Source organism: Mus caroli, chromosome 3 (assembly GCF_900094665.2).
Source record: "Mus caroli chromosome 3, CAROLI_EIJ_v1.1, whole genome shotgun sequence".
NCBI lineage: Eukaryota > Metazoa > Chordata > Mammalia > Rodentia > Muridae > Mus > Mus caroli.
This window is the reverse complement of record NC_034572.1, coordinates 77,346,367-77,374,276: the sequence shown is the minus strand read 5'-3', so window position 1 is coordinate 77,374,276 and position 27,910 is coordinate 77,346,367. Positions and strand designations below refer to the sequence as shown.

Below are 27,910 nucleotides of genomic sequence, written 5' to 3'. Positions count from 1 at the left end.
GTCAGCCGACCCTGCGCCCTAGCTATCCAGGTGCTTTTCTGACCGGAAGAGCATGTCGGGACTATTCTTTAGTCCTCTGGATATAAGGCAAAAATAATCCAAAACACAAAAAAAGGATTTAGATGGGAACAGGGAAAGCAGTTGCCAACAGATTTCATGAAAACTAAATTCTGAAAAAATAAGTATTTTATATTTATATTGCTTCATGGGAAAAAAAAAGCCCACTGGAGCTCCTTGTATGGACGGACAAGTGAGGACACCATACAGTCCAGCAGTCAGGAAACAACTCCCAGAATGTCCGGCTCTTTTCACTGAAGGGACGATGAGGGATGGGGGTGGGGTGGGGGAGAGAATCCCTACATAGTTAAAGTATTAAGGAAACCAAAATACAGATCCCCAGAATTTAACATGCTCTGAGTTACAAAAAGTCCCGCTCTGTACCTAGAGCCTGCCTCTCTGATGTGAGTACACCATAGGTTCTTAATAACAATTTGTCAAATAAATGATGAAAAATATGAATAAAAAGACAACCAGCCACAATGTTGTTCATGCTAGAAAATGAACTGTGAGTTAAGCTAAGCCACCCACATTTCCTCCTTTTTACTTTTTAATTCTAATGCTCAGTCTGTGCCAGATTGTAAAAGGCCGCTAAGGCATGGGGAGACATAACACTGGCAGCCTTCCCGTTCAGATAGCGGGGTAGTAAATTACTCTGTTCTTATCCATGGCTTACAGCCCTCTGCAGAATCTCGACCACACCACTTCCCAGACTGAAAAGGCACACACTTTTGTCTTTCACAACTAGATAGCAAGTATGCACACTTAAGCCTGCCCACTCCACTTCTCTAAATAGCAGCAATTGCTGGTCTTTGCTACGTTTCATAGTGTGTTACAGATAACATGTTCTATAACCCAAGTACTGTTAACTTTCTAATGGTTCTGAAAGAATAAAACAAGTCCAAAGTTCAGTCTGCCAAAAAAGGATCCTGAGGGAGCCAATGAAGTGGCTCGAAGCTAAAGTACTTGCCATACAAGCCTGGTAACATAAGTTATCTTTTTTTTTTTTTTTTTTTTGGTTTTTTTTTTTTTCGTTTTGGAATAGGGGAAACAGACATGAAGAGTCAGCAGTGTAAGGCAGACCAACTGGGGTTCAAACTAGGGGCTGCCGGAAATAGGTGGCAAAAATGAATTCTCACAGGGAGAACAGGAATGGGTTTGTGACAGAAGCCAGGGCTGAGCTCAGAGCCATGTTGAGTAGGAGCGTGGTGGTGAGGTGTAGGAGAGGTCTGAGACCATCTCTGCAGAGTAGATGAGACAGCCGGCGTGTCCAGGACAGAATTACAGGGCTAGGAACATGCCAAGCAGATCTGTGTAATCACACCATCATCTCCCTGGCTGGCTGGCTGGTGTCGGCTAAATGAGCACTCCCACTCCACATACACAAGAGTGCTGATTTGGTTGATGAGTTATGCAACAGAAAACAATATTGGGGCCAGACCCTGGTGAGTCTTGCATATCGGTGCAGGAGGTCAAATTTATTCAGAATGCTACCAAAGCCAACTGGAGGTCCAGAGGGAGAAAGTTAGAGTCATATGAGAAGGTTCCTCTGTTATCAACAATAAGAGATGATATAATGAGATAATGAATTAATGAATGAATGACTTAGCGCCTGTGCTTAAAGCCTTCATACTACAAAGCTCACACAGTGTACTTTATACATAACAGGAGTGAAGCTGTACACATACTTACTAGAAAGCTTTCAAAAGTATAGTACCTTTACTTTTTTGTTTTGTTTTGTTTTTTTCGAGACAGAGTTTCTCTGTATAGTAGCTGTGGTTGTCCTGGCACTCACTCTGTAGACCAGGCTGGCCTCGAACTCAGAAATCTGCCTGCCTCTGCCTCCCAAGTGCTGGGATTAAAGGCGTGTGCCACCACTGCCTCGCACCTTTACTTTTTACTGTCTATCCGGGAGCTGCTGTTGCTGCTGCTGCTGCTTTTTCCTTCTCCTTTTCTTCTCCCTATCTTCCTCCCCTCTCCTCCTTCCTCTTCTTCTTCTAACTTTTATTGATTTTTTGTGAATTTCGAATCAGGCACTCCAATCCCACTCATCTCCCTGTACCTCCATCTGCCCTCCACACTTGCAGCCTCCCCCACAAACAAAACAAAACAAAACAAAACAAAACAAAACAAAACTCTAAAATGGAAGCTGAGGTGTGCCACGGTGTTTACCCTTCTGCCCAAACAACTTTCCTGGCAAATATTCATTACAATGAGTCATTGATCTGGTTAGAGGCCTCTGACTTTGGCTACTCTATCAATACTGGATCTCGCCCTCTCCCAGGGCTCCTCTTAGATATTCTGTTGTTACCCTGTGTCATGGAGATCCTGCAGCTTTGAATCTGCAGGGCCAGCCCTTTCACAAAGTCCAACAATTCATAGATGGAGTAGATGTTGGGGTGAGCCAACTCAAAGCCCTGGATCTGGGGAGAAGTAGCTGAGTGGCTGGGTTGTCAGTCTGCCAGCTCTCCTGAGCCCACACCACCAGGGCCAGCTTTCTCACTTTGCCCAGGTGAGGAACAGGACTGGCTTGAAAAGCACTGGCTGCTCTTTTTTGTTTTTGTTTTTTTGTTTTTGTTTGTTTGTTTTTGTTTTGCGGTTGTTGTTTTTGGATACAGGGTTTCTAAGTGTAGCTCCAGCTATCCTGGAATTCTATAGCTGGTCTCCAAGGAAGGTCTGCCTGCCTCTCAAGTGCTGGGATTAAAGGCTGCGCCACCAACTGGCTCATCTGGGAACTTAATCTCTTTGTTCCCTGAAGATTGCACTGTGTGATTAGTAACCTAAATATCTGTCCATGAAGAGAAACCTACTGACGAAGAGTGCTGGAAATTTTGACGCATTATCAGAATTCCCATAGACAAGATATGGATGTAGCACCAGCCGAGAACCTGTGGCTTATCTCCTTCCCTTCTTGATGATAAAATGAAAGGCAGGCAGTCTACTAATGTCCTCTACAACTCCAGGGAATAAAGAGTATATGACTTTGTAAAAGGTGAATACATTATCTCCATGTCATGATTATATGTGACAGCAAACTCTTTTCTCTTACCTCTCTGATCATATATATCAGCTGGGAGGAATAGGAATCTTTTATCCTTTCTAAGCAGAATGGATAGACAGAATTCTTTGGGGGCAAAAAGGGACAAAAATGTAGTAGAAAAAAAGGAGAGAAAGAAGACAGGAAGAAAAAAGAAGGAAAAAAGGAAGGAAAGAAAAATAAATTGTCACTTAAGTAGAAATAGGTTTAAACGTTTGGTATAAAAAATTGATCTCAAGTAACACACACACACACAAACGAGTGAAAAATTTCCCCAAATCCAAAGAACACAAGCCTCTGCTTCCTTCAGTCCAAATGATGTACAGAAGTATTTTGCAATTTTTCATCACCAACTGAAGCAGATTTCAGTGTTTCTAAAGGTGGGCCTATATTTGAATTTCTCTTGGAGCAAAAGAAATCTTGGAGAAATAAATTAATCCCATCATAGTCTTGCTCACCACACTATTATGGATAAGGATAATCATGCAGAATACCAGAACCTCACTGGACTGATCGATCAGTTACTTAGAATAGACAACTAATAGCATCTTTATCAAAGGAAATTAGCATTAGTTCCAAGTCCACCAGAACCATCATAAAAACTATCAGCAATTCTTAGAGAAAGTATACCACTTAAGAACAAATAGACAATAAAAGAAGCCAAGTATCCCCAAATTTAAAGAAACACCACCAGGCATCCTCAAGGAGACACCCAGTTTTGCTAAGTACTAGCTGTCCACACCATTCATACACAACTGGGCATTGCAAGACATGTTTTCCAAGTCACCCTTCAGAAGCCCTGTACATGATGACACTTGCACTTAGCTACAAGTCTTATTCAGTTCTTACATAATGAGAGCAAGAGTTACACTAGACAGGGGCCCCTTTCTAATAATGGAGAAGACTAATGGGTTTCAACTCAAGAGGATGGCTTTGACTAGGAAAATTCACAATACATTGCTGAGTAATTACAGATTGAGAGAATGCCCCCCCCCCACACACACACTCCCTTTATAGCTCAATTTCAGAACAGAAAAGCCCTTTATACAAGATTTATGTTTGGGCATGTCAGCACTGTTTTTGTTGATGTTTTGTTTGAGTTGATGTGCTAGCAATCTAAGACAATACCGTTATTTAGGTTTGAAATAAGTGTAGTGCATTATGTAAATGTATGTAGTGTTACTATTAACCAGACCGAGGAAGACACAGTACAGGGATATTTAAACTCATTATCTAACACCGTTGGGGATAGGGAAGATTCTCGCAGGTACCCCCAAAGCCTGGTAGGAAACGACCAAGAAGAGCTCTGGGAGAAGGGACAGTTGAACTGTTTCTGTGGACAGGGCGTCAACGATCTACTTAAGAGGGGATGATGAGCAGGAAGGCAGAGTTCGGTTGCCGGCAAAAGAGGAGCAGCGAAGAAAAGTACTATGAGCCCACTGTCAGAGAGCGAGCACAGAAACAGAGCTACCACCGCACGTTCACGGATGTCGGTCTTGACGCACAGACTGGTACGAGTGCGGTGGTCGCGGAGAGCTATCGAGACACCTAAGAAAGCGAGGGGCGGGCTTCCGTGCTGCCAGCGCCGGTATACTCATCTTCGCTCCATCCCTTCCACATCCCGTTCGTTCTCTCCGGTGGTTGACGAACTTTCGGCTGCGCGGTGGTGAGCTAAGGCCACCTCCACCCTCCAGACGCGGAGTACGCGTGTGGGAAAAGGGTAGAGGATGTCTGGCTGGAGGGCTGCACTTCGCAAACTACCGACTGTTCCTCCACGCTGCAACCCGGTTACCCCGGCAACGGCCCGTGCGGATTCCCGGATGTAGTTCACCGGCCGCGGCCCGGGGCGGAGTCGGGAGGACCCAGCCCCCTGGGAGACGGCGCGCGCACCATAGAGACGTGGCGGGGCCCGGGCTTGGCTTCCAGAGAGAGGCTGTCCGGGACCCAAGACCCCGCACTTCCGGTCTGCTCACTTCCGGCTTCGCGGGTAGGGTGCAAGCGTCGGAGGCCGGGTTGAGAGGTCGCGGGTGCAAGTGTCCTCGGCGGTTGGTTGCCGGGAGCCTGTGACAGCTGTAGCTGCTCCCCGCCCCCGAGGCGTGGGGGAGGAGACGAAGGAAAAGCTCCCGGTTGCGCTTCCGGTCCCTTCTGCCTCTGGCCGACGCGATTCCCGAAGGCTGCGACCGGGAGAGCCCGCGACGGAGCGCTGCCGGCTTCCCCGCTGACAGACAGGTGAGGGCGGGGCCGCGGCGGAAAGGATGGGGTTGGGGTGGCGTGCACCCCGACGGATGGATGAGTCGCCTGCGGCTACTCTCCTCAAACTTGCTCCTGGGCACTTCCATCCCTGGGAGCAGCCAAGTCCGCCCCTTGGTCCCTCCTGTCCCTCTGAGTCTGAGTGTGTTCTGGAGTGAAGGGGGGCAGCACCGGCCCCTGGGGCGGCTCCGCTCAGCAGTGGGAAGAGTTGGCAGGGTCTGGGGCTTTCTGGACTCTGTCCGAGTGGGCCGCCTTTCCCCCTGCTCTTCCCTGAGTGTCCTGCTTCCTCTCTCCTGCTGTGAGAGGAAGGGAGGTAGCAATCTCTCGGAGAGATTGCCTGACACCGTTGCCGAGGGAGGCGCCCTGCCTGAAAAGTCCCAAGCCTGAGTGCTGGTGAGGGCGTCCAAGGAATGCTGGAGTTTGGAGGAGGAAATTGTGGCCCTGCCTTCTGGTGCGCTCCTTATTGCAAGTTAACTACTCTTTACGTGTCTAGGAAAGGAAGCGTGTGTGTGTGTGTGTGTGTGTTAAGTGCTTAGATTCTAGACTTTCTCCCCTGTTATTGCTTCCTTGGCTTTGTTCTTGTTTTCCTCTTGAACCCTCTGATCTCAAAAAGTTTATATTTTACACTTCCTGCAGATCCTTTAAGTCATCCTTTCAGGATTTCTGTGCGTCCCTCCTTTATTTTTTCCTGAACTATCCTTTCTTGGTTCTTATCTGATCAGGGGGGCGGAGGACGAATGAAAGAATCGCAGAGCTTTTCACAACTGTGAAAAGTTGCTTTCACAACTGTGAAAAGTTGCTTTCACAACTGTGAAGGTGTGTTCACACTTGTCATTTGATTAACTTGATTGCTAAAGAAAGGTGCACCAGATTGGTGACGGTTGGTCAGTTCTCTGGAGGCTGCAGGAATGGCTTGGCTTGTATTTCGTGGCTGCTCTTTCAGAGCAAGTGTTTCGGCAATGTACACTTTTCTTGTATTTGTTCTATTTTTACTTGCTTTTAATTTTCGTTTTTGTTTTTCTTGTTCACCGTGACCAACGCTTCCTTCTAACTCCAAAGTTTAACAGTATATATGAAAACAGCATATTTCCACTATGATTTTCTGAATTAAAGGCTTTGCCTGAGCTGTTTTGTTTCCTGCTTGACAAGATGTTACTTTTCTTGGATTATGCTTGCTTTAATCCTGGGTTGGTGTCTCAGTCCAGGAATCAGGGGTTTTTCTATCTCTACCCCGAAATGTCGTGCAAAGTTTGTATGTGTGTGTTCTGGGGAAATGCATTCTTCTTATCAAATTCTTAAAAGACGTGGAATGTGCAGCATGATTAAGAAGTACTGGTCTAGTGTCTTGTTGAAGCTAAAGGAAACAGTTTATTCACGGAGCTGCTGTTTCCCCAAGTTGCACATGGCTTACTCGGGTGTTATGCAGAGTAGAGTGCAGGGATTTCAGCCTGGTCCTGAAATCTCACTACTTCAAAACTGCCGCATTTCTACATTCCTTTCTGGACCTATAGAAGGAACCAAGTTAGTTCCTGGTTGGTGGTTTTGAGGTTTCTTTTTAGGGAAGGCTGGCTGTGCCCATTGCTTTGCCAATACAGAGAATTTCTAAGCTGGTGTGTTTATCACTATTTAATGCATACTAAATATCCCCAGCCCACTGGGTACAACTCAGAATAAAGCATTGGAATGAAGGCTGTCCTTTACTTTATATTATCTTGCTTTTATCGGGAGCTGTCTGCCTTGGGCTTCCCTAAGGAAGGGCAGAAATGTTTTCTGTAGTCCATATGGCTTCAGCATTTTTGACACCCCCTTCTCTTTATTCCATATTATGCATGCTATTTATTGTTTCTTTCTTGTAAGTGAGGATCTTTCTAAGCTTTATGTAAGTCTTGGAGCACATATTTACTTACTGATTTGGTTTTAAAGTGTTTGGAGGTTGAAACTGTAACATTTTGAAGCTCATTTCATACAGTGTTACCTGCACAGCTCATAATAAGTTACCTAAAGTAACTAATTTCTTCTCTTCACAAAAATCATGATTTTCCCCTCAGTGTAGCATCCTCACTTGGCGGAGCAGTCAGTGCTAAGCTAGTTGCTTGTAAGATAAAAGCAGATTTAGAAGCTAGATTCTGTGTAGCCCCACAGTGACAGGTACATTTATTTGCTTGCTTTGTACATGGTGCCAAGTGCTTTTCACTATCGACCCATCCTCCTAGCAACCGTCTAAGGATGCTCCCTCCTCCCCATCGTTCAGATCAGCGGTCCTCAACCTGTGTGTCATGGCCTCTTTGGGAGCCTTTCGCAGGGGTGAACTAAGACCTTTGGGGCACACATAGTTACGGGATGCCTCATACCAGTAGCAAAATTACAGTTATGAAGCAGCAATGAAAAGAATTTTACGGTTGGAGGTCACTACAACATGAGGAACTGTGTTAACAGCTTTACGAAGGTTGAGAGCTACTGTTGTAGACGAAGAGACTGAAACGAAATGACCAATAGAGCTAACATAATTTGCCTAAAATAATCCTGGTGGAGCCAGGATTTGACCTTAGGTGTATGCCTGTAGATAGCTCCTAGAAACTTCCATTGTAACATTTGTGGAATGAGTTGGAGATAGCTTGTTGGTTATATCTTAGACACTGAGAAAAGGATCTTCTCCTCTATTACTCTTTAGTGGATGAGCACCTCCTTGAATATCGTATTGTAACACGGGACAAAAGGCCTATAGATTGGTAGCTGATAGGGCTCTGGAGAGAGGTACAAGTTTGTTGGATTGTATGAATTATCACCTATAAGATTGGAGACTAACCAGCCTTGGCCGAGTTTGGAACCATGAATTTCAGCATGATCATTTGGGATAGAGGGAGAACTAAATTTAGCAAAGTACTTAAATTCACATAGCCTTGGGTGGAAGCTAACACTACTGGTGGATGTTGGAAACTGAGTTACTCTAGGGGCTGCAGAGCATGGTGAGGTTGGGAAGATGGTGGCTGTCTGGAAGTCAGGCTGATAGCAGTGCCACCTCGGGGTTGTATAAAAAAAGGCTGTGAAACAGAAGTCTACCTGCTGAGCTATCTCTCCAGCCTTATATTAAATGGCCTCGAAATACAATTTTCAACTATATAATAAGCAGATGGAATGAAGATTTCTTCTATTCTCAGTATCCCACCCTTACCCCTAGGTCCCAGGTCCCCTCCCAGTTAATTCAAAATATATTGAGGATCAAATTAACATCAGGAAGCCTCTAATCTTGTGGCTAAGTTATTTGAAATTAAATAAAATTCTCTCAGTTGTACCAACCACATGTCAGTGCCCAGTGGTCACTTGTTTTGGTGCCTGCCTTTTAGGACAGCACAGATTTAGAACATTTCTAACAGTATTTTCCAACCTGGTAAACACATTGAAATGCTGTGATTTGTTACATAATTAGTATGTTACTGAACCAAGATGTGAAAATTTTCTATTTCCCCATGGTGTTTAGCAGCTTTGTTTTAGCTGACAAGATATAGCTGTGTTCTCTCTTGGCTTTCTAACTAACTCCAGATGGCCAAAGTCTAATGATTTTCTTGCATGTTTGGGATTATTATGCTGGTAACTCTTTTTCTAGGATAAAGCTGTCAGCTTTGCTAAGGGCATGTAGGTTTTGTGTTTCCTTCGAGCTGTAGGTTTGTACTCCTTGCTATCTGGTTGATGCCTTTCCTTGAGACCTAAAGATGTCATTATATCCAAAACTAGACTCATTTCTCTTCCTTCCTCCCAGACATTGCTTTTCTTTTCCTTGTTTCTGTTTTCAGTGAGTGATGACATTATCTGACATAAAATTTTGAAAATGTGGAACAATTCTTACCTCCCCTCCTTGGTAATGTCATATGTGTCAACAGATAATAATTTTTCTTTATAATGGCTCTTGACCCTACTTCCATGCATTGCTTTAGTTTGCACGCTATCATCTGTTGTTGAAAATATTTAATGGGGGGTTTCTACCTGCCTTGGATAATTCTGTTCCCAGGTGAAAGACACAGAACTTTTATATTTATAAGTAGCCTTTAAACAGCACTAGAGCTGGGCAGATATCTACTTAGTCAGGGTTTCTATTCCTGCATAAACATCATGACCAAGAAGCAAGTTGGGGAGGAAAGGATTTATTCAGCTTCATCACTGAAGGTAGTTAGGACTGGAACTTGGGCAGATCAAGAAGCAGGAACTGATGCAGAAGCCATGGAGGGATGTTCTTTACTGGCTTGCTTCCCCTGGCTTGCTCAGCCTGCTCTCTTATAGAACCCAAAGACTACCAGCTCAGGGATGGTCCCACCCACAAGGGGCCTTTCCCCCTTGATCACTAATTGAGAAAATTCCTTACAGTTGGATCTCATGGAGGCATTTCCTCAACTGAAGCTCCTTTCTCTGTGATAACTCTAGCTGTGACAAGTTGACACAAAACCAGCCAGTACATCTACCCTCTAAGCTATTGATATCTACTACCTTATCAATACTCCTAAGATATGACTTGCCATGTTCTGCTTGGGCTCTTACTTTAACTGGCCAGCCCTCAGGGCCAATTCTTAGGATCATTTACCCCATTGGGTAGAGATCTCCTCTCTCCACCTTCTCTTCTCTTCCCTTGTAGTCTCCTGCCTACCTCTCTTCTACTCAGCGATTGACTGTAGTCATCTTTATTCACCAGTCAGAAATAACTTGGTGGAGGCCAGGTTACATAGCCTCACTTGTGTCTGTGAGGATCTCCATCTTCTTCCCTGAGGCAGCCATGGCCAGCCAGTATTTAGCATTATAGTACATAGCAACCATCACCTTGCCTGAAACTTGTATGTAGCCTTCGTTTTGTGACTTTGCTTGCTTTTAGAGTAAAAAGAAAACTCCTTAACAGTTGTAATTCTTAGGCCTTACCTTGAATTATGTTCCATGAAACTACACTTAACCAAGCTGGCCTCCATTGGTCCTTAAAAGTTTTTTTAAATAACTTTTTTTTCTTTATACTTGTAAGTGTGTGTGCCTGGTTGTCTGTATTGTGGATGCATTCTGTGCTAGGTCTTTTGCAAGAGCAGCAAGTGTTCTAAACAGTAAGCCATCTTTCTAGCTCCTGGTTTATTAATAATTCATATATATTTATTGTGTTTATGTGTGTGTATGTAGGTGTACATGCCGTGGCTCCAGACCCAACATCTAAATATTTATTCATTATTCTAAATTGCTGGTATTAAGGATTTCAGCTCATAGCTTTTTTTGCTGTTTTTTTTTTTTAAAGATTTTTGAGTTTGAATTGTTATAATAATTAAAATAATAATACATTGTAAACTAAATTGCTGGTTTCTCAATTCTCATTAATACAATATTAATAATTTATAAAATAGTGTGATTTTTTTAGATTATTTTAATGAACTTTTGGCTAGACTTAGAGAATTGCTAAGAAGATGATTCAGAGGTACCCGAGCATTCCATTTCCCTATGAACATATGTCATTAGTGTGACACAATTATTTACATTGTGTCAGCTTTTCCCTACTGTCCTTTTTCTTTTCCAGGATCCCACCCAGTCATCAGGTATTCTTGGCATTGAAATTCACAGATTTCCTTGCTTTTTGCAGGGTGGGGATGAAGGTTGAGACAGGGTTTCTCTATGTAGCCTTGGCTGTCCTAGAACTTGATCTATAGACCAGACTGGCCTTGAACTCAGAGATCCGTCTGCATATGCGTTCCCAATGCTGAGATTAAAGGCATGCACCACCCCTGCCTGGCCCAGTTTCCTTGCTTGTCATGAGTTGGTAGTTTTGCAGATTACTATTTAAAGGTATCTTATACCTACATCTGTGGGGGTTATCTAGTGTTTTGTTGTGATTAGCCTGGGGAGGAGAAGCTCAGAGTAAAAGTGCCCTTCCTGACTGCACTGTAACCCCACTGCTGATGGTAACCTTTATGACAGGCAGGCAGTCTCGCTTTGTCAGATTTGTTTGCTGGGATGTTACTACTCTTTTTGAGCCCTTCCCTTTGAATATTGCCTTTTATAGAAGGCATTTCTGTATATGGTGCAACGATAGAAAGTGGAGAGCTATGTTATACTTCCTAAAGGGAGGAGTGTTCATATAAACATTTTGGAAATAAATTGATAGGGGAATATTTCTCCTTGTTTATTGGTTCATTCCGTCATTTCTATAAAATTTATATTAATTTAAGGTGTGTGTGTGTGAGTGCTGCCTGCGTAGGTGCCCATGGACTTCAGTCCCCCTAGAGCTGGAGTTACAGGTGGTTGTAAGCTATCTGACATGGGTGCTGGGGGCCAGTCTCCAGTCCTGTGTGAGAGCAATACGTACTCTCTTAACAGCTAAGCAGGATCTCCAGACTGTCTTGTTTGGACAAATGAATACATGTTTTATACTTTGGGTTATAATTCAGCAATGCTTTTTATAAGTTGTTCTTACAGCCTTTTTAATTGGTTTCTTGAAATACCTTTGCCATTATGTTGATTGGTTTTTTTTTTTTTTTAAAGCTCTTTTTGAGGTTGTTCATTTGGTTTTAACTTCTCTTCTGCCAGATACTCCTGGGTCACCTAGGGTATTACCTTCCCTGTTCTTGAACTATCCATTCTCCTAGCGTGACCGTTCTTTTTATTGGAAAATGCTATTAGAGATCAGTATCTGCGCTGTGTATGTTCTCTCTGCTGAGAATATTGTTTGTCATTGCTTCTAGGGCCTCTCAGGAGATAGAGCAAGGAAATGTTGTGTGTGTGCTGATTTGTACAGGAAGAAGAATGTATTTAAGCATTTTATATGATGATCTGTACCTGTCTGTATTAAACTGTGCTTACCATGAGCTCATTTTCTACTGAAGTTCTGCCTGTGAATTTTGAGGGGGGCTGTTATTTGATATGGTTTTGGGTAACTTAGTAACTTTCCAATGATCAATTACTAAGGCAGAAAAGTAGTTCATACCTGTAATACCGAGTAACAAGGAAGTTGTTGGATCTTGGAGTGAATAGCAATCACTGTAGTGCCATTGGTTCTGCTGACATGCTGGAGCCCAGCTAGCCATCTGTGAAAGACAGAGGCCACACTAAACGGAACAGTCTAACATTTATTTACAGCTAGCTTCCTTTTCAGAGAGTAATGCAGGTGTGAGAATCTTACCACTTTCCACTGCATTCGTTTCTCTGTAACACAATGGAGAAAAGAAAAAGGCTTTTCCAGATAGTTGATTTTATTACATATTTTAAAGGTTGGCTATGGTGGTAGGGATGGCTGTTGTTGACCATCTGTTAGGTTAACTTACCAGTTTTTCTCTTTATGACATATAATAAGAGCTAACTGTAATTCAAAGCTTTCTACTTCTGAATTCCAGACTGATGCATCAATTATTAAGTAATACAAACTCAACTTATTTCTCTATCAAGATAAACACTTACCAGATAGTTGTTGATACAAAGACAGAAGTATTGTTTCTTTTTATTTGGCTATCCTGCTTATGAAAAGGAATATAATATACTTTGAATATGTTGTATGGAAAGCCATTTTCAGTTTAGTATAATTTTCATTGGGATGTAAGGGAAGGATTTTTTGCTTTGTTTTAGGAAGACTGTCATAGAAGACAATTAAGTTGTTTTGACAGGGAAACATCATATTTTGGATATTACTTTCAACTCTAAATAACTCTAAATATATAGAGTTAATTAACAGAACTGCTCTATTTCTTAAGTTGTAAATTAGTCAATTTGTCATGAAGATTAGTCCTGAATTGTGGCATTAAAACAAGCCTTCTTGTTCATCACACTTAACTGAATGGAAAAAAAAAAATCTCAAGGAAATAGAGCCACTAGTCATTATAATGGTTATCAGGCTCTGGAATGTCAAACGTAAACACTGCAAAGAAATCAAGCAAAGTTAGATCAAAGTAAGTCCAAAGCTTGCTGCTTTCTTCCCTTAGTGTTCCGCATTACCCCATACCTCCTTGACTCCATTTGTAGTGTTCCTCAGAATGCTTTTATTAAAGTATTCCTACAGAGAATAACTCTTAAGACCTCTCTTTGAAGACTCACATTTTAATATTTTACAAAAGATTTTTGTGCTGAGATCTCATATAGCCCAGGCTGGCCTTGAACTCACTGTGAGGATGACTTTGAATTCTTGCCTTCACCTCTTTTTTTTTTTTTTTAATTGGATATCTTTTTTATTTACATTTCAAATGTTTTCCCCTTTCCAGGTCTTCCCTTCCGAACCTCCCATCCCATCTCCTCTCTCCCTGCCTCTATGAGGTTGCTCCCCCACCCACCCACTCCTGTCTTTCTGCCGTGGCATTCCCCTATACTGGGGCATCAAGCATCCTCAGGCCCAAGGGCCTCTCCTCCCACTGATGTCCAGCAAGGCTATCCTCTGTCACATATGCTGCCAGAGCTATGGGTCACTCCATGTATTATACTCTTTGGTTGGTGGTCCAGTCCCTGGGTACTCGGGGGGTGGGGGTGTCTGGCTGGTTGACACTGTTGCTCCCCCCAGGGGACTGCAAACCTCCTCAGCTCCTTCAGTCCCTTCTCCAACAGGGACCCTGCACTCAGTCCAATGATTGACTGCGAGCATCTGCCTCTGTATTTGTCAGGCTCTGGCAGAGCCTCTCAGGAGACAGCCATATCAGGTTCCTGTCAGCAAGCACTTCCCAGCATCCACAATAGTGTCTGGGTTTGGTGACTGTATAAGGGATGGATCCTGAGGTCCGTCAATCTCTGGATGGTCATTCCTTTCATCTCTGCTGCACACTTTGTCTCCATTATTTCCTCCTGTGAGTATTTTGTTCTCCCTTCTAAGAAGCACTGAAGCATCCACACTTTGGTCTTCCTTCTTCATGGGTTTCATATGGTCTGTGAATTGAATCTTGGGTATTCCTGGTCTTCCTTCTTCATGGGTTTCATATGGTCTGTGAATTGAATCTTGGGTATTCCGAACTTTTGGGCTAATATCTACTTATCAGTGCGTGCATACCATGTGTGTTCTTTTGTGACTGAGTTACCTCACTCAGAATGATATTTTCAAATTCCATCCATTTGCCTACAAATTTCATGAAGTCATTATTTTTTAATAGCTGAGTAGTATTCCATTTGTAAATGTACCACCTTTTCTGTATCCATTCCTCTGTTGAGGGACATCTGGATTGTTTCCACCTTCTGGCTATTATAAATATGGTTGCTATGGACATATGGAACATGTGTCCTTGTTATATGTTGGAGCATCTTCTGGGTATATTCCCAGGAGTGGTATAGCTGTGTCCTCAGATAGTACTATGTCCAATTTTCTGAGGAACTGATTTCCAGAGTGGTTGTACAAGCTTGCAATCCCACCAGCAATGGAGGAGTGTTCCTTTTTCTCCACATCCTCGCCAGCATCTGCTGTCACCTGCGTTTTTGATCTTAGCCATTCAGACTGGTGTGAGGTGGAATATCAGGGTTGTTTTGATTTGCATTTCCCTGATGACTAAGGATTTTGAACATTTCTTTAGGTACTTCTTGGCCATTCAAGTTTCCTCAGTTGAGACTTCTCTGTTTAGCTCTGTTCCCCATTTTTTAATAGGGTTATTTGATTTTCTGGAGTCTAACTTCTTGAGTTCTTTGTATGTATTGGATATTAGCCCTCTATTGGATGTAGGATTGAGAAAGATCTTTTTCCAATCTGTTGGTTTGCCTTCACTTCTTAAGTGCTGGGATTACCAGTGTGAACCATCATGCCTGGTTGAAGTATCACATTATTATTTGTAAAATCTGTAAGTTTCTTTCAAGTCTTATGTGTATTATTCATATGAATTTTGCTTTAGATTCCATAATATACTTTCTCACTAAAAGAAGAATTTACATTTATATTCAATATGATATTACCATGTATGTCTTGTTTATGTCTTCCTTGCAATGTCTGTTTTTCTTCAGCTTACCTCCAGAGCTCCTGGGGTATATGGCATGTTAGTTTGAAACACTCTGATATCTGTATAGTAGCTCTCATCTCATAGATGTTTAATATTCAGCTTCGGAATCTTAGACTCGGTGGGTCATAGAGACTATGACTACTGGGATTTTGTTTTTTTCTATGTTGTCCGGAGTTTTTTGATTCTTATTTTGGGGAACCAGGCAAATCTACTACCTGTTGCTCTATTTTCCCTGAGTTCTAAAAAGACCCTGATTGCATTTAAATTTTGTAGGACACAGAATTCCCCTTACTAAATTCTCCCACATTAAAATTTTTATTTGACTTCCCTCTGAATATGTTACTTTCTTCAGTTTGTAGAAATCAAGTGATTTTTATTTAGTAAAAGCTAACGAATCTCAAATCATTGTAATTGACTTATAAACTTGAAATATATATATATGTATATATATATATATATATATATATATATATATATATTCATTTTGCAACTGTTAAAGGACCTAAAATTAGAACAAGGGCTTTAAATAATAAGCATTTCTAAGCAGAAGTGGAGAAGCTACCTTGAGCTAGAAGGGGAAATTTCTTCCGCTGAGATGGGACTGGAAGGAAAAGGCCTACAGATGGAAAGTGAAAGACAGCTCAGGCACTCATTTATATATATATAAATTACTGGTAATTAGTAGTTTATTAGCTAATGAATACCTCTACCTGGTTATAGAGAATAAGCCTGAGATATAACGTAAGATATTTGGCCTATGATATAACTGGCCTATGAGGGCTTGAACATTATTGGTAATTTGTAGTAGTAATTTGTTACTCTGTTTGAAAGACAGTATTAAAAAATGGCTAAATTTAGCCAGGCAATGGCATGCCTTAATTCTAGCACTCAGGAGGCAGAGGCAGGCAGATCTCTCAGATTGAGGCCATTCTGGTCTACAGAGTGAGTTCGGGGACAGCCAGGGCTACACAGAGAAAAACCTATCTGGAAAAAACAAAAAGAAAGAAAAGAAAAAAAAGTTACCTTTCTATAAAGTTCAGAAAAGGTGTATCTTTTTTGTGAGACTAGGTAGGCTTTACTTCATGGCTTTGCTAATTCAGAGCACTACAGACTACCACTTGAGATATGCCTCTAGCAGAAAATGGATGGCTTACTCCGTGTGTGTGTGAGAGAGACACAGAGAGAGAGACAGAGACAGAGAGACAGAGACAGAGAGACAGAGACAGACAGGCAGGTACTCATTAGCCTAAACTGGTAAGGTTTGAGGCTTGAATGATCATCCTGCCTGTCATGTGTATGTATATATGTATATGTCTGCAGACACACACACACACACAGAGCACAAATTACAAGTCCCTAACTTTTTTTGTTTTTCAAGATAAGTTTCTCTGTTTTGCCCTAGCTGTTCTAGAACTTGCTGTGAAGATCAGGCTTGCCTTGAACTCAGCGATCTGCCTAATTCTGCCTATTGATTCCTGGTATTAAAGGCCTGCACCACTATGCCTGTCTCATTAACTTTATTTTTTTAAAAGTGTGTGCATGTGTGTGCTTGTGTGTGCGTGTGTGTGTGTGTGTGTGTGTGTGTGTGTGTGTGTGTGTGTGTCTGAGTCTACAGAGGTCAGAGGCGCTAAGTTCCTCTGGAACAGGGTTACAGGTGGTTGTGAGCGACCTGAAATGGGTGCTGGAAACCAAACTTAGGTCCTCTACAAGAGCAGTGTGTGTTCTTAACAGCTGAGCCATCTCTCCATCCCCACGAACATGGTTTTTAGGTCTCATGCCCACATATGTGTATTAGTCATCTAAGTTATGGATAAACATAACTTTAAAAAATAAGCATGGAATAGAATGGAACAGGTAAAATTGCATGGATTTAATATCTCTGCAATTCTCAGAAATGTTGTAGCCTCTGTCTGCCTTGATCATTTATTTAGTTGTCTCATAGTTTCCTAATTGCTACTGTTTAATCTTGGAGACAGTTACTCCCTTCTCACCAAAGAGAAGATAAGGGAAATGAGGGCCTGAGCTGTCTTTCATTTTCCATCTGTAGGCCTTTTCTTTCCAGTCCCATCTCAGCGGAAGAAATTTCCCCTTCTAGCTCAAGGTAGCTTCTCCACTTCTGCTTAGAAATGCTTATTATTTAAAGCCCTTGTTCTAATTTTAGGTCCTTTAACAGTTGCAAAATGAATTTCTTATATTGCTCACCCTGTTCCCCTTATTGCTAATGTCTTACATAACTGTAATTATCAAGAGCAAATAATCAACATTAGTATAAAATTACTGATAAGCTACCCTTGTTGAAATTAGCCTAAATTTTTAACTACTATTTTTCAATTATAGGATCCTGTCTAGGAAGGAACCTGCACTGAATTTAGTTCCGGTTCCATACTTTTCTCCTCTTCCTCTTCCTCTTCCTCTTCCTCTTCCTTTCCTTTCCTTTCTTTCCTTCCCTTTCCCCTTTCCCCCTTTCCCCCTTTCCCCCTTCCCCCCTTTCCCCTTTCCCCTTCCCCCTCCCCCCTCCCCCCTCTCCCCTTTCCTCTCTTCTCTTCTCTTCTCTTCTCTTCTCTTCTCTTCTCTTCTCTTCTCTTCTCTTCTCTTCTCTTCTCTTCTCTCCTCTTCTTTTTTGAGGTAGGGTCTCAATATGTAGCTCTAACTGTCCTGAAACTCACTTAGTAGATCAGGCTGGTCTCAAACTCACTGATATGTTCCTACCTCTGCCTCCTGAATGCTGTGATTAATGGTGTGTGCCACTATGTCCAGCTTCCATAGTCTTTTCTACTCTGTAAATTTCCTTTGTTTGTCATGAAAATTATACTTTTTGACAAGTATAATCAGATACTTTATAGACTGTGCCTTAGTGACTGTTCTATTGCTATGAAAAGATACTGTGACAAAGGCATCTATTTATCTATCTATAAATAAAAGAAAGCATTAATTGTGGGCTTGCTTACAGTTTCACAGGGAGATCATTATCATCACGGTGGGGAGCATGGCAGCACTCAGGTAGATATGGTGCCGGAGAGGTAGCTCAGAGTTCTGTGGGAGGAGAGGCAGGTGCGCATGCTCATGTGTGTGCATGCATACTGGGTCTGGCTTGGACCTTTGAAACCCAAACCCAGTGAAACACTTCCTCCAACAAGGCCACACCTCCCAAATCTTCTCAAATAGTGCAGCTCCCTGATGACTAGACATTCAAATCTATGAGCCTCTGGAGGCTCTTCATATTCACGTCACCACAGGGTCTCTTAATTTGTGTTTATTTTGTTTTCATGATTAGTTCAGGCCCACACATTTTTAGCAAGAACACCATGAAAACAATATATCTCATTTGTCATAGTTCCTTGGTCTCTTTGAGTTTGAATGCTGAATTTTTCCACTCTGAAGTTACTGGTTTTTTTCTCTTTTAGTTAGTTGGTAAGCATATTGTGGGAAAATCTGGAAAACCAACTTTGATCCATTTTTTAAAAAAATTGGCCTTCTAATTTTAGCATCTATCAAGTGGGTTTGGTCTGTAATGTTTGTGGTGTTTACCTGATGATCCTGTTTCCCGCTCTCCTCCTCAATCTGCGACCCCCTTTGAAGATAAAGGTCTCACTGTGTATCCCAGAAACTCAAGATGTAGCCAAAACTGGCCTCAGACTTGAGGTACTGGTGCCTCCGCCCGCCAGTTGTATCATTGTATGGATGGTGTATGAGCACAGTTGTGTGCCGGCTTGCTGTGCATTCTCAGAAACCCCAGAGGAGGCTTTCAGGGGTCTGCTCACCCACTCTCCACTTCATCCCTTTGAGACTGATTCCTACTTACTGAACTTGAAGCTGGCCTGGAGGCCAGGACACTTCAGCAACCCTTGCCTCCCCAACGCAACATGACCATGCCCAGCTTTTTATGTGGGTGCTGGGGTTGGACCTCAGGTTTGCACAGCGAGCGCTTTGAACCCATTGTGCCGTCTCACCATCTGCTTCCGTTTGTATTGTCAGTTCTGAGGGTCTTTTCCCCATTTACTTATTTATTTGCGAATATTGTTAAGGGCTGGCTCCTGGTAGTCTGTTTCCTTAAATGCTGTTTTGTTGCTGTTACTCAATTTAAGCCAACTTTAGCAACTAGTGGCTCCTTCAGCTGACACCTGTTTTCTTTGGATGTGTTCCCATTCTTTTTGGAATTTTTCCTTATTTCTCTGACACTAGATCATATTGTAATCTCTTCTGTTTTTCTTGACTCATCCTTAGAGTGAAATGTTTGTCCCCGAATCTTTATTCTTTTCATTGGAGAATGCTGTTTAGAGACCAAGACTGGGCGCAAGTATACTTAGTCTTTCTAGACTCCTCAGTACAGAGAGAAAACTAACGCACATATATGCAGACATATTAAAAGTTTGATTCCAGGCCAACCCCACAGGGTTCATGTTAGCATTTTCCTCTCTTATAACTTTCCTGTGACAGTTTGAGATGTAGTTCCCAATATCTATATTTTCTTTTATTCCTTTTTTTCCTTTAAAACAGATTTTCATTTAACCTTTAGGTAGCCTCCCGCTGTGCCCAGCTGAGTCTGATCTTGAAGTGCTGCTCCTCCTGCTTCTCCCACGGGTGTGTGTGGGGGGGGGTTACCCATTTGCTTCGTGACCATCTGCACACTCCATTTGACTTCCTTTTCCTCTCTGCTTTCTTAGTTATCTGTCTACTACACAGATTGGCTTCTTAGTATTTCTGTTTCTCAGTTTCTACTCACCCTGTTAGTTATAGTTTTCATTAAAATTATTTTCAAGGATATATGAGCATTATGACTCTAAGAGTCAGAGTTAGTTTTAAAACTATAGCTAGAGGTGTCAGTACCTTGCCATCCTCCCAACTCGTCATCCCACCATTTTCTCACCGCCCCTGTAGAGGAACCATCTACCTTGTTTCCGAGTTATGCTTCCTGCCCACTTTCTTATGTTCCTTCTTAGATAGAGGCAGCAAAATGAGCTTGTCAGACTTTGGTTTTTCAGTGAGCAGTTACAAAGTTTCAGACATGTCCAACCTATGGCTTGTGGGCCACATGGGCAACAGGTAGCTATAAGTGTGGCCCAGCACAAAACTGTACACTTAGGACATCGTGACACTTTTTCCTAAACTTAGCTACAAGGTTCTTGAGCATGAACCTTGTGAATGGCAACACTTCACAGTGGCAAAAGCTGAACTTGCCTGGTTTAGATGTAGTTTAATCACTTTTGTATGTATAGACATAGATGATTTCCAGTGTTTTATGGTCTCGAAGAATGCTACAGTGTGCATTTACACATTGCTTATTTTATTACTATTTAGTCTTGTTATTACAAATGGGATTTTTTTTCTGTCATTTGGCCTACTGATTGTTGTTACATATTCAGGCTGATGATATTTGAATATTTTGTATCTTGCTACTTCAGTGAATTCTTTTCGTTTTGAATTACTTTTATCATCGATTCTTTTAGGGGGACATGTACTGTCTATTGTTTGCAAATAGAGATAAAGTTCTTTATTATTACTCTGATTTCTCTTAACTGTTTGGAATGGTCAAGACTTCTAGTACAATGTTGAATAAGAGTGGAGATGGCTGAAATTTTTGCCTTATTCTCAATCTTAGTGGAAATGCCTGTTATTTCTTTATTAAATAAGATACAACACATGCTTGTACTAAGATGCTTTCAGTTATATTTCTATTTCTTTGAGTATTTAATTTTGAATGAGTGTTTAATTTTGCCAGCTATACTCCATCTCGGTATACTTGGAAAATACTATGTTTATCATGTTAAATTTATGAGGATAGTATATATTAATACATTTTTCGAATTGAACCAATCGTATGCTCTTGAGCTAAATCCCACTCAGCCATTTTGTATTCTTTTCTCTTCTTCTTCTTCTCCTCCTTCTCCTTCTTCTTTAAAGATTTATTTATTTTATGTATGAGTACATTAGCTGTCTTCAGACACACCAGAAGAAGGCATCAGATCCCATTACAGATGGTTGTGAGCCACCCTGTGGTTGCCGGAAATTGAATTCAGGACCTCTGGAAGAGCAGTCAGTGCTCTTAACTGCTTAGCTGTCTCTCCAGAACTGTATTATTTTCTTAATGTGGTGTTTGATTCTTTTTGTTAACAATAACAATGTTCTTTGTAGTCTATTTTGAGAGTAGAAGCCCATTTCTTGTACTTTAGGGCCTAGCATGATGTCTGGCAATTCTGTTTGTTTCCCTGATTCGATTGAGAGTACTTTTTGGAACTTTTGTGCTTACCTGAGCTCTTTTATCTAGTGACATTCCCCATGTATTATTGGATACATTAGAAGCAGGAGTAGATCATTAAGCTTTTATCAGATGGAATCTGAGAGTTGTGTGTCACTCACAGAGCAAGCAGTCACATCTGTTACAGGATTGAAGGTTACTTTTCCAGTGTATGGGCAAGAGACGTGTGTTCTAGTTTGCAGCTTTGCTTTGGGAGACCACAGATCACTAACATTTGGCTTTAGACATTTGATCAGTTTTTATCTGTCAGCTCAAGTTGATAGTCTTTTGAAATTTCTTATACATATATATGGTTTTATAAAATTGTTTTCTTCATTCTATATAAGTACTTTTTCTGGTTTTCTTAGAACCATTTACCTGTGTAATCAATAGATAATTTATATAGCTCCAGATAGTTTTGTAAAACAAATTCTGACCACAAATAAGTTAATTATGCTGTGCAATATTTATAAGAATGTCAGTGGTTGATGTCAGTCTTTTAACTGAATGTTTAATGTGTGCCTAACACGTCTCACTTTTAGGTCTGTCTGATTGTGGCACTGATGCTTCAGCTCTCGGTACAGCTCAGCAGCCACAGGAGAAGTCCAGTCTAGAGTTGAGGTGATTGGAGTGTTTGTATTGCTTTGTAAGGTCAGCCCATCTTAATCAAGGCCTCGGACTGTCCAGCTTGACTGAGTTGGCTAAAGGTATTCCATTCAATAATAAACTCTTATGCATAGTGACAAGATAAAATGGGAGAGGCTTCTTTAAAATAAGGAATAACTTACACTTGCTTTGGTGACCTAAAGCTTTATAGAATAGCTTTTTTTTTTTTAAAAAGATTTATTTATTATATACATATGAGTACACTGTAGCTATCTTCAGACACATCAGAAGAGGGCATTGGATCCCATTACAGATGGTTGTGAGCCATCATGTGGTTGCTGGGAATTGAACTCAGGACCTCTAGGAAGAACAGGAAATGCTCTTTGCCACTGAACCATCTCTCCAGCCCTATAGAATAGCTAAAAACCTAAAATTGCTTTATTGAAATTAACTCATAAATAAAAACATCACATAGCTAAATCCACTCTAACAAACACTTGTCTGGTCTCAAACTCTAGAAGGTAAAGCTTATTTGTCACATCAAAATAAAAATGAAAACTGTACAGGTTTTATTTACTATATAATGAAATATGACAGTGGTTCAAAGTTTCTATCAAAATACTAGTAGTATTCAGTGTCATAGGTGGCTCCCATTTTGGCTTACCTATTCCCATGAATGTTCACTCTCTGAGCGCTCATCTGAACCCACCTGGGAAGAGAGCTTTTAAAAATGACTGAATGCCATGCTTGAGACTCAGCACACCTGCAGTGATAGACACAGGGTCTGATTCCTGCTTTGTTTTTCTTTTTTCTTTTTTTCTTTTTCTTTTTGAAGGTTTTATAATTGGTTCTGATGAAACCCTATAAGGCTGACCATTGTAGCTCATCAAACTAGGGAGGAAAGAAAGAAGGAAAGAAAGGAAAGAGAATAGACTATTGTAGGTAATTAAATGGGGGAGAAAGAATAAACAATGACTTTGTTTAAAATGAGCTCAAGTCAGGATAGTTGTTTTTGGCACATAATAATATTAAGCACAAGCAATGCTTTCTTTTGTTCCACATAGATCTATAGAATAATTCAATTCCATAGTTAAAGCAGTTACTGATTTTCTATTGTTTTAGTTGAATAAACTTAAGTTTCAGACAGACAAAAGACAGGTGACTGACTTACAGAATTTGGTAAGGCAAAAATACAACATGGGGCCCATTAAATCCTGTCTTTTTCAATAGTGTGGATAGAATTGGAGCTCTTTATGTTTTGTGGAGTAAGCCAGGCACAACAGTAGTCCAGTTGTACCACTTGCTGAGATACTCACATATGCCAGGCATCGGACTAGGTTTACGCTATAATCTCCTTAGGTTTTCCTCCCAAGTGTACACAGTAAGACTTTGCATCTTGGAAAGATTAACAGAGTTATTAGGAACCATCACTTGAAAGTGGAAAAGATTAGACAATCTAAGAAACTAAACAGAAAGATTAAGACAGGAGCAAGAATTTGGGAAACAAACGTAGTATATTCTTTAAGTAACATCAGAGAAGACAGGTTGTATTTTATTGTTCTGGAATTATAGCCTGAGTTCTTTTCTGCCTTCCTCTTAATTTAGCAATTTTATATAACAACTGGTAATACTCATGGAAAGTGATAATTATTTGCATTCTTCTTTTGTGTAACTCTGAGGTCTAAACAGTAAATTGAATTTAGTCCTCGTGTTTAAAATGTATGCTGATTAATTGATGAAATTTAGAAAGAAACCATAAGGTAATAGTGCTTGTAGAGTGACAGATTAAGGTTGTGGAAGTTTAGAGGAATAGGATCAGGAATGTTGGAGACAGTGCGATTACACTCTTGATATGTGTGTAGAATTGAGCACGTGGGTGATGTCCTTTCCAAAGGTGGGGAGAGGAAATTGGGAAATAGGTATGTGGAGAGTGAGTTTGATTTAACAAATCTAAAGAAGTATAATTAGTGGAAAGAAAATAATTGGAAGGATTCTGAGGGTCAGGTTGAAGACTTGGCTTTTATTTTGTAGATAGAGACAGACATGTTGACTATATGTTTATTATTCTGTAGTATAATGTGTTATATGCCATGAAGCATGGCAAAAGGCTAAAAAGTGTCAAAGAGGACTCACTAACAACTTGGGTAAAGGTAGCGGTCTGAGGATACAAAGTTTCAGTAGAAAGTTGAATGACGTGAGAGTCATGCAAAAATCTAGAGTAAGAGTCTTCCAGGCAGGGAACAGCAAAGCTAAAAATAAGATTGGTATGTCTGAGGAAGGGGTGGAGGTCCTGAGGCCATAAATGGGTGATTGAGGGAAGAAGGGGAGCAGCTGAGACTGGTGCAGAGTAGACATGACAGTGACAAGCAGAAGATGAGTCATTAGATACAGTGGGACGCTCAAGATCATGATGGTCACGCTTGATTTGCAACAAATAAGAAAATGGACAAAATTCCCATAGACTTATTCAAATCCAATAATTGTCTGGATTTAGCATATCTGTTTTCTCTATTTATAATAATGGGATTGAGAATCCTCTGTCTATGGAAGCCATGGAATTATCAAAATAACTTAAAAGGTGAGGAGAAAAAAGGCTCTACACATTAACATTTATATCTGTAATTTAATTCTCTCTTGATTAAGGTCTGCTGTAGAAAACTATAGAGTGCCCCTCAAGTGGGTTTGGTGTTGAAGACAAAGTGTGAAGTGGAAATTGAAGGAAAGGCCATCCAGAGACTGCCCTACCCAACATACATTCCATATACAGGCATCAAACCCAGACACTATTGTGGATGCCTGGAAGGAAGTGCTTGCTGACAGGAGCCTGATATGGCTGTCTCCTGAGAGGCTCTGCCAGAGCCTGACAAATACAGAGATGGATGTTTGCAACCACTGGACTGCATGCGGGGTCCCCAACGGAGGAGTTAGAGAAAGGGCTGAAGGAGCTGAAGGGGCTTGCAATCCCATAGGAAGAACAACAATATCAACCAACCAGATCCCTCAAAACTCCCAGAGACTAAACTACAATCAAAGAGTAGACCTGGAGCTCATGGCTCCAGCTGCATATGCAGCAGAGGATGGCCTTGTTGGGCATCAATGGGAGGGGAGGCCCTTTGTTCTGTGAATGCTGGATGCCCCAGTGTAGGGGAATGCCAGGGCAGGAAGGCAGGAGTGGGTGAGCACCCTCATAGAGGCAGCGGGAGGGGGGATGGGATAGGGGATGTCCGGAGGGGAAGCCGGGAAAGGGGATAATATTTGGAATGTAAATAAATCGAATATCCAATTTAAAAAAAAAAAGCCCGAAAGGGTTTCCATTTGACAACTGGGCACTTATAGTAGATTGTCATAGAGACAAGTATCAATGACAAAGTTCATCCAAAGGCCAAAAGTTATCGTAATAAGGTAAAACAAACATATTAGAAACAAGTTTATAAAAAAAAAAGAAAACACGTTTATGCACGATAACCTTTAATTTCTAAAAAATGCTTAGAAAAACCTAGAATGTTCATAGAAAAGATCTACAGCCTTGCCACCTATATCATTGTTTAACAGCAGTTTAATTTATTTAACAATTTAATTAACAGTGCAATTTCAAACCAATGTAACTGCTCAACCTAGTTTACCACCAAGCAAGTAAAATTAAAGGTATAATAATAAGTTTAACGTTTCCTCAGATGTTTCCTCAATCTATCATATTTTTATAAAGTTTTCTGAAAAGGCAGTAAAAAGTACCCCAAAATACTTCAACATTAGGTCACTGCTTATGTTCAGATGGTATTTTTTATTTTTGCTTTCCAGTAGTTGTATTTCCTACCAGTTTTGTAGGATTAAATTCTTAATTTCAGTCAATTCTAGATAAAAAGAAGTAAAGAAAGTAGGCAGAGAGCAAAAGGAAAAGCTGCAAATATTCCAGCCCAATTGTGCTAGTTCAGGCTTAGACGAGGAGGGTCGCGGTGCTTAGTGGGCTCATTATGCATCCCTAGACAAACCATATTTTGTTCCAGAGCCAACAGTACAAATGCCTTTTGTGTTAGATGAAATTATTCAGATTTTTGTTTGCCTGTACAAAGACAAAGCAATTCTAATAAGCTCATAATTTAAATACTCTGAAATTTCCTCCACCACTGAAACAAACACAATCTATCAAAATGAGGGACTATATGTATCACAAAGTGTCAGTTCAGTATGGCTCCAAATGAACCTGCTAAATGAAACTGCGGAGAACCAGCTCAAGTGCTAGGAGACACTGACCTCATCCATACTTAAGAGAGAGCACTTCCTTCCTGCAACCTTTGTGCCCCTCATTAGGAGCATGGATGTGCAGAATTGACAGTTCATCTTGGTAGAGTTTTCTTTTGATGAGCATGAAGTGTCCTTCCTTATCTTTTTTGATAGCTTTTGGTCGAAAATTGATTTTATTAGAATGGCTACTCCAGCATGTTTCTTGGGACCATTTGCTTAAATTTTCCAGCCTTTTTTCTCTGAGGTAGTGTCTGTCTTTGTCACTGAAGTGCATTTCCTGTATGCAGCAAAATACTGGGTCCTGTTTACTTATCCAGTCTGTTAGTCCATGTCTTTTTACTGGGGAATTGGATCCATTGATTTTGAGAGATATTAAGGAAGTGATTGTTACTTCCTGTTATTTTTGTTGTTAGAGGTGGAATTACGTTTGTGTGGCTATCTTCTTTTGGGCTTGTTGAAAGATTACTTTCTTGCTTTTTCTAGGGTGTAGTTTCCCTCCTTGTGTTGGAGTTTTCCCTTTATTATCCTTTGTAGGGATGGATTTGTGGAAAGATATTGTGTAAATTTGTTTTTGTCATGGAATATCTTGGTTTCTCAATCTATGATAATTGAGTTTTGCTGGGTATAGTAGCCTGAACTGGCATTTGTGTTCTTTTAGGGTCTGTATGACATCTGCCCAGGATCTTCTGGCTTTTANANTCTCTGGTGAGAAGTGTGGTGTAATTCTGATAGGTCTGTCTTTATATGTTACTTGACTTTTTTTCCCTTACTGCTTTTAATATTTTTTCTTTTGTTTTGTGCATTTGGTGTTTTGATTATTACGTGAGGGGAGGAATTTCTTTTCTGGTCTAGTCTATTTGGAGTTCTGTAGGCTTCTTGTATGTTCATAGGCATCTCTCTCTTTAGGTTACAGAAAGTTTTCCTCTATAATTTTGTTGAAGATATCTAGTGTCCCTTTAAGCTGGGAATCTTCACTCTCCTCTATACCTGTTATCCTTAGGTTTGGTCTTCTCATTGTGCCTTGGATTTCCTGGATGTTTTGGGTTAAGAGCTTTTTGCATTTTGCATTTTCTTTGACTGTTGTGTCAATGTTTTCCATGGTATCTGCACCTGAGATTCTCTCTTCTATCTCTTGTATTCTGTTGGTGATGCTTGCATCTATGACTCCTGATCTCTTTCCTAGGTTTTCTATTTCCAGGGTTGTCTCCCTTTGTGATTTCTTTATTGTTTCTATTTGCATTTTTAGATTCTGGGTGGTTTTGTTCAATTACTTCACTTGTTTGGTTGTGTTTTCCTGTAATTCTTTAAGGGATTTTTGTGTTTCCTCTTTAAGAGCTTCTAGCTGTTTACCTGTGTTCTTCTGTATTTCTTTAAGGGAGTTATTTATGTCCTTCTTAAGGACCATGAGATGTGATTTTAAATCTGAATCTTGCTTTTCCAGTGTGTTGGGTGCTGGGTGGTGGTGGCGCACGCCTTTAGTCCCAGCACTTGGGAGGCAGAGGCAGGTGGATTTCTGAGTTCGAGGCCAGCCTGGTCTACAAAGTGAGTTCCAAGACAGCCAGGGCTATGCAGAAA

General features: G+C 40.9%; 1 protein-coding gene across 4 annotated transcripts in view; it reads left to right on the top strand.

Moving 5' to 3' along the window:
* Positions 1–4,969: 4,969 nt before the first annotated feature.
* Arfip1 (ADP ribosylation factor interacting protein 1) overlaps positions 4,970–27,910 on the top strand; it is a 90,157-nt gene continuing 67,216 nt past the window's right edge. The window contains exon 1 of one of the 4 annotated variants that reach the window (XM_021158821.2): positions 4,970–5,323. The gene's annotated coding sequence lies outside the window, so the exon portion shown is untranslated. Of the gene's footprint in view, positions 5,324–5,634; positions 5,796–22,000; positions 22,195–27,910 lie in introns of those variants that run through there. The other 3 variants (XM_021158822.2, XM_029475197.1, XM_029475196.1) reach the window with 3 other exon arrangements.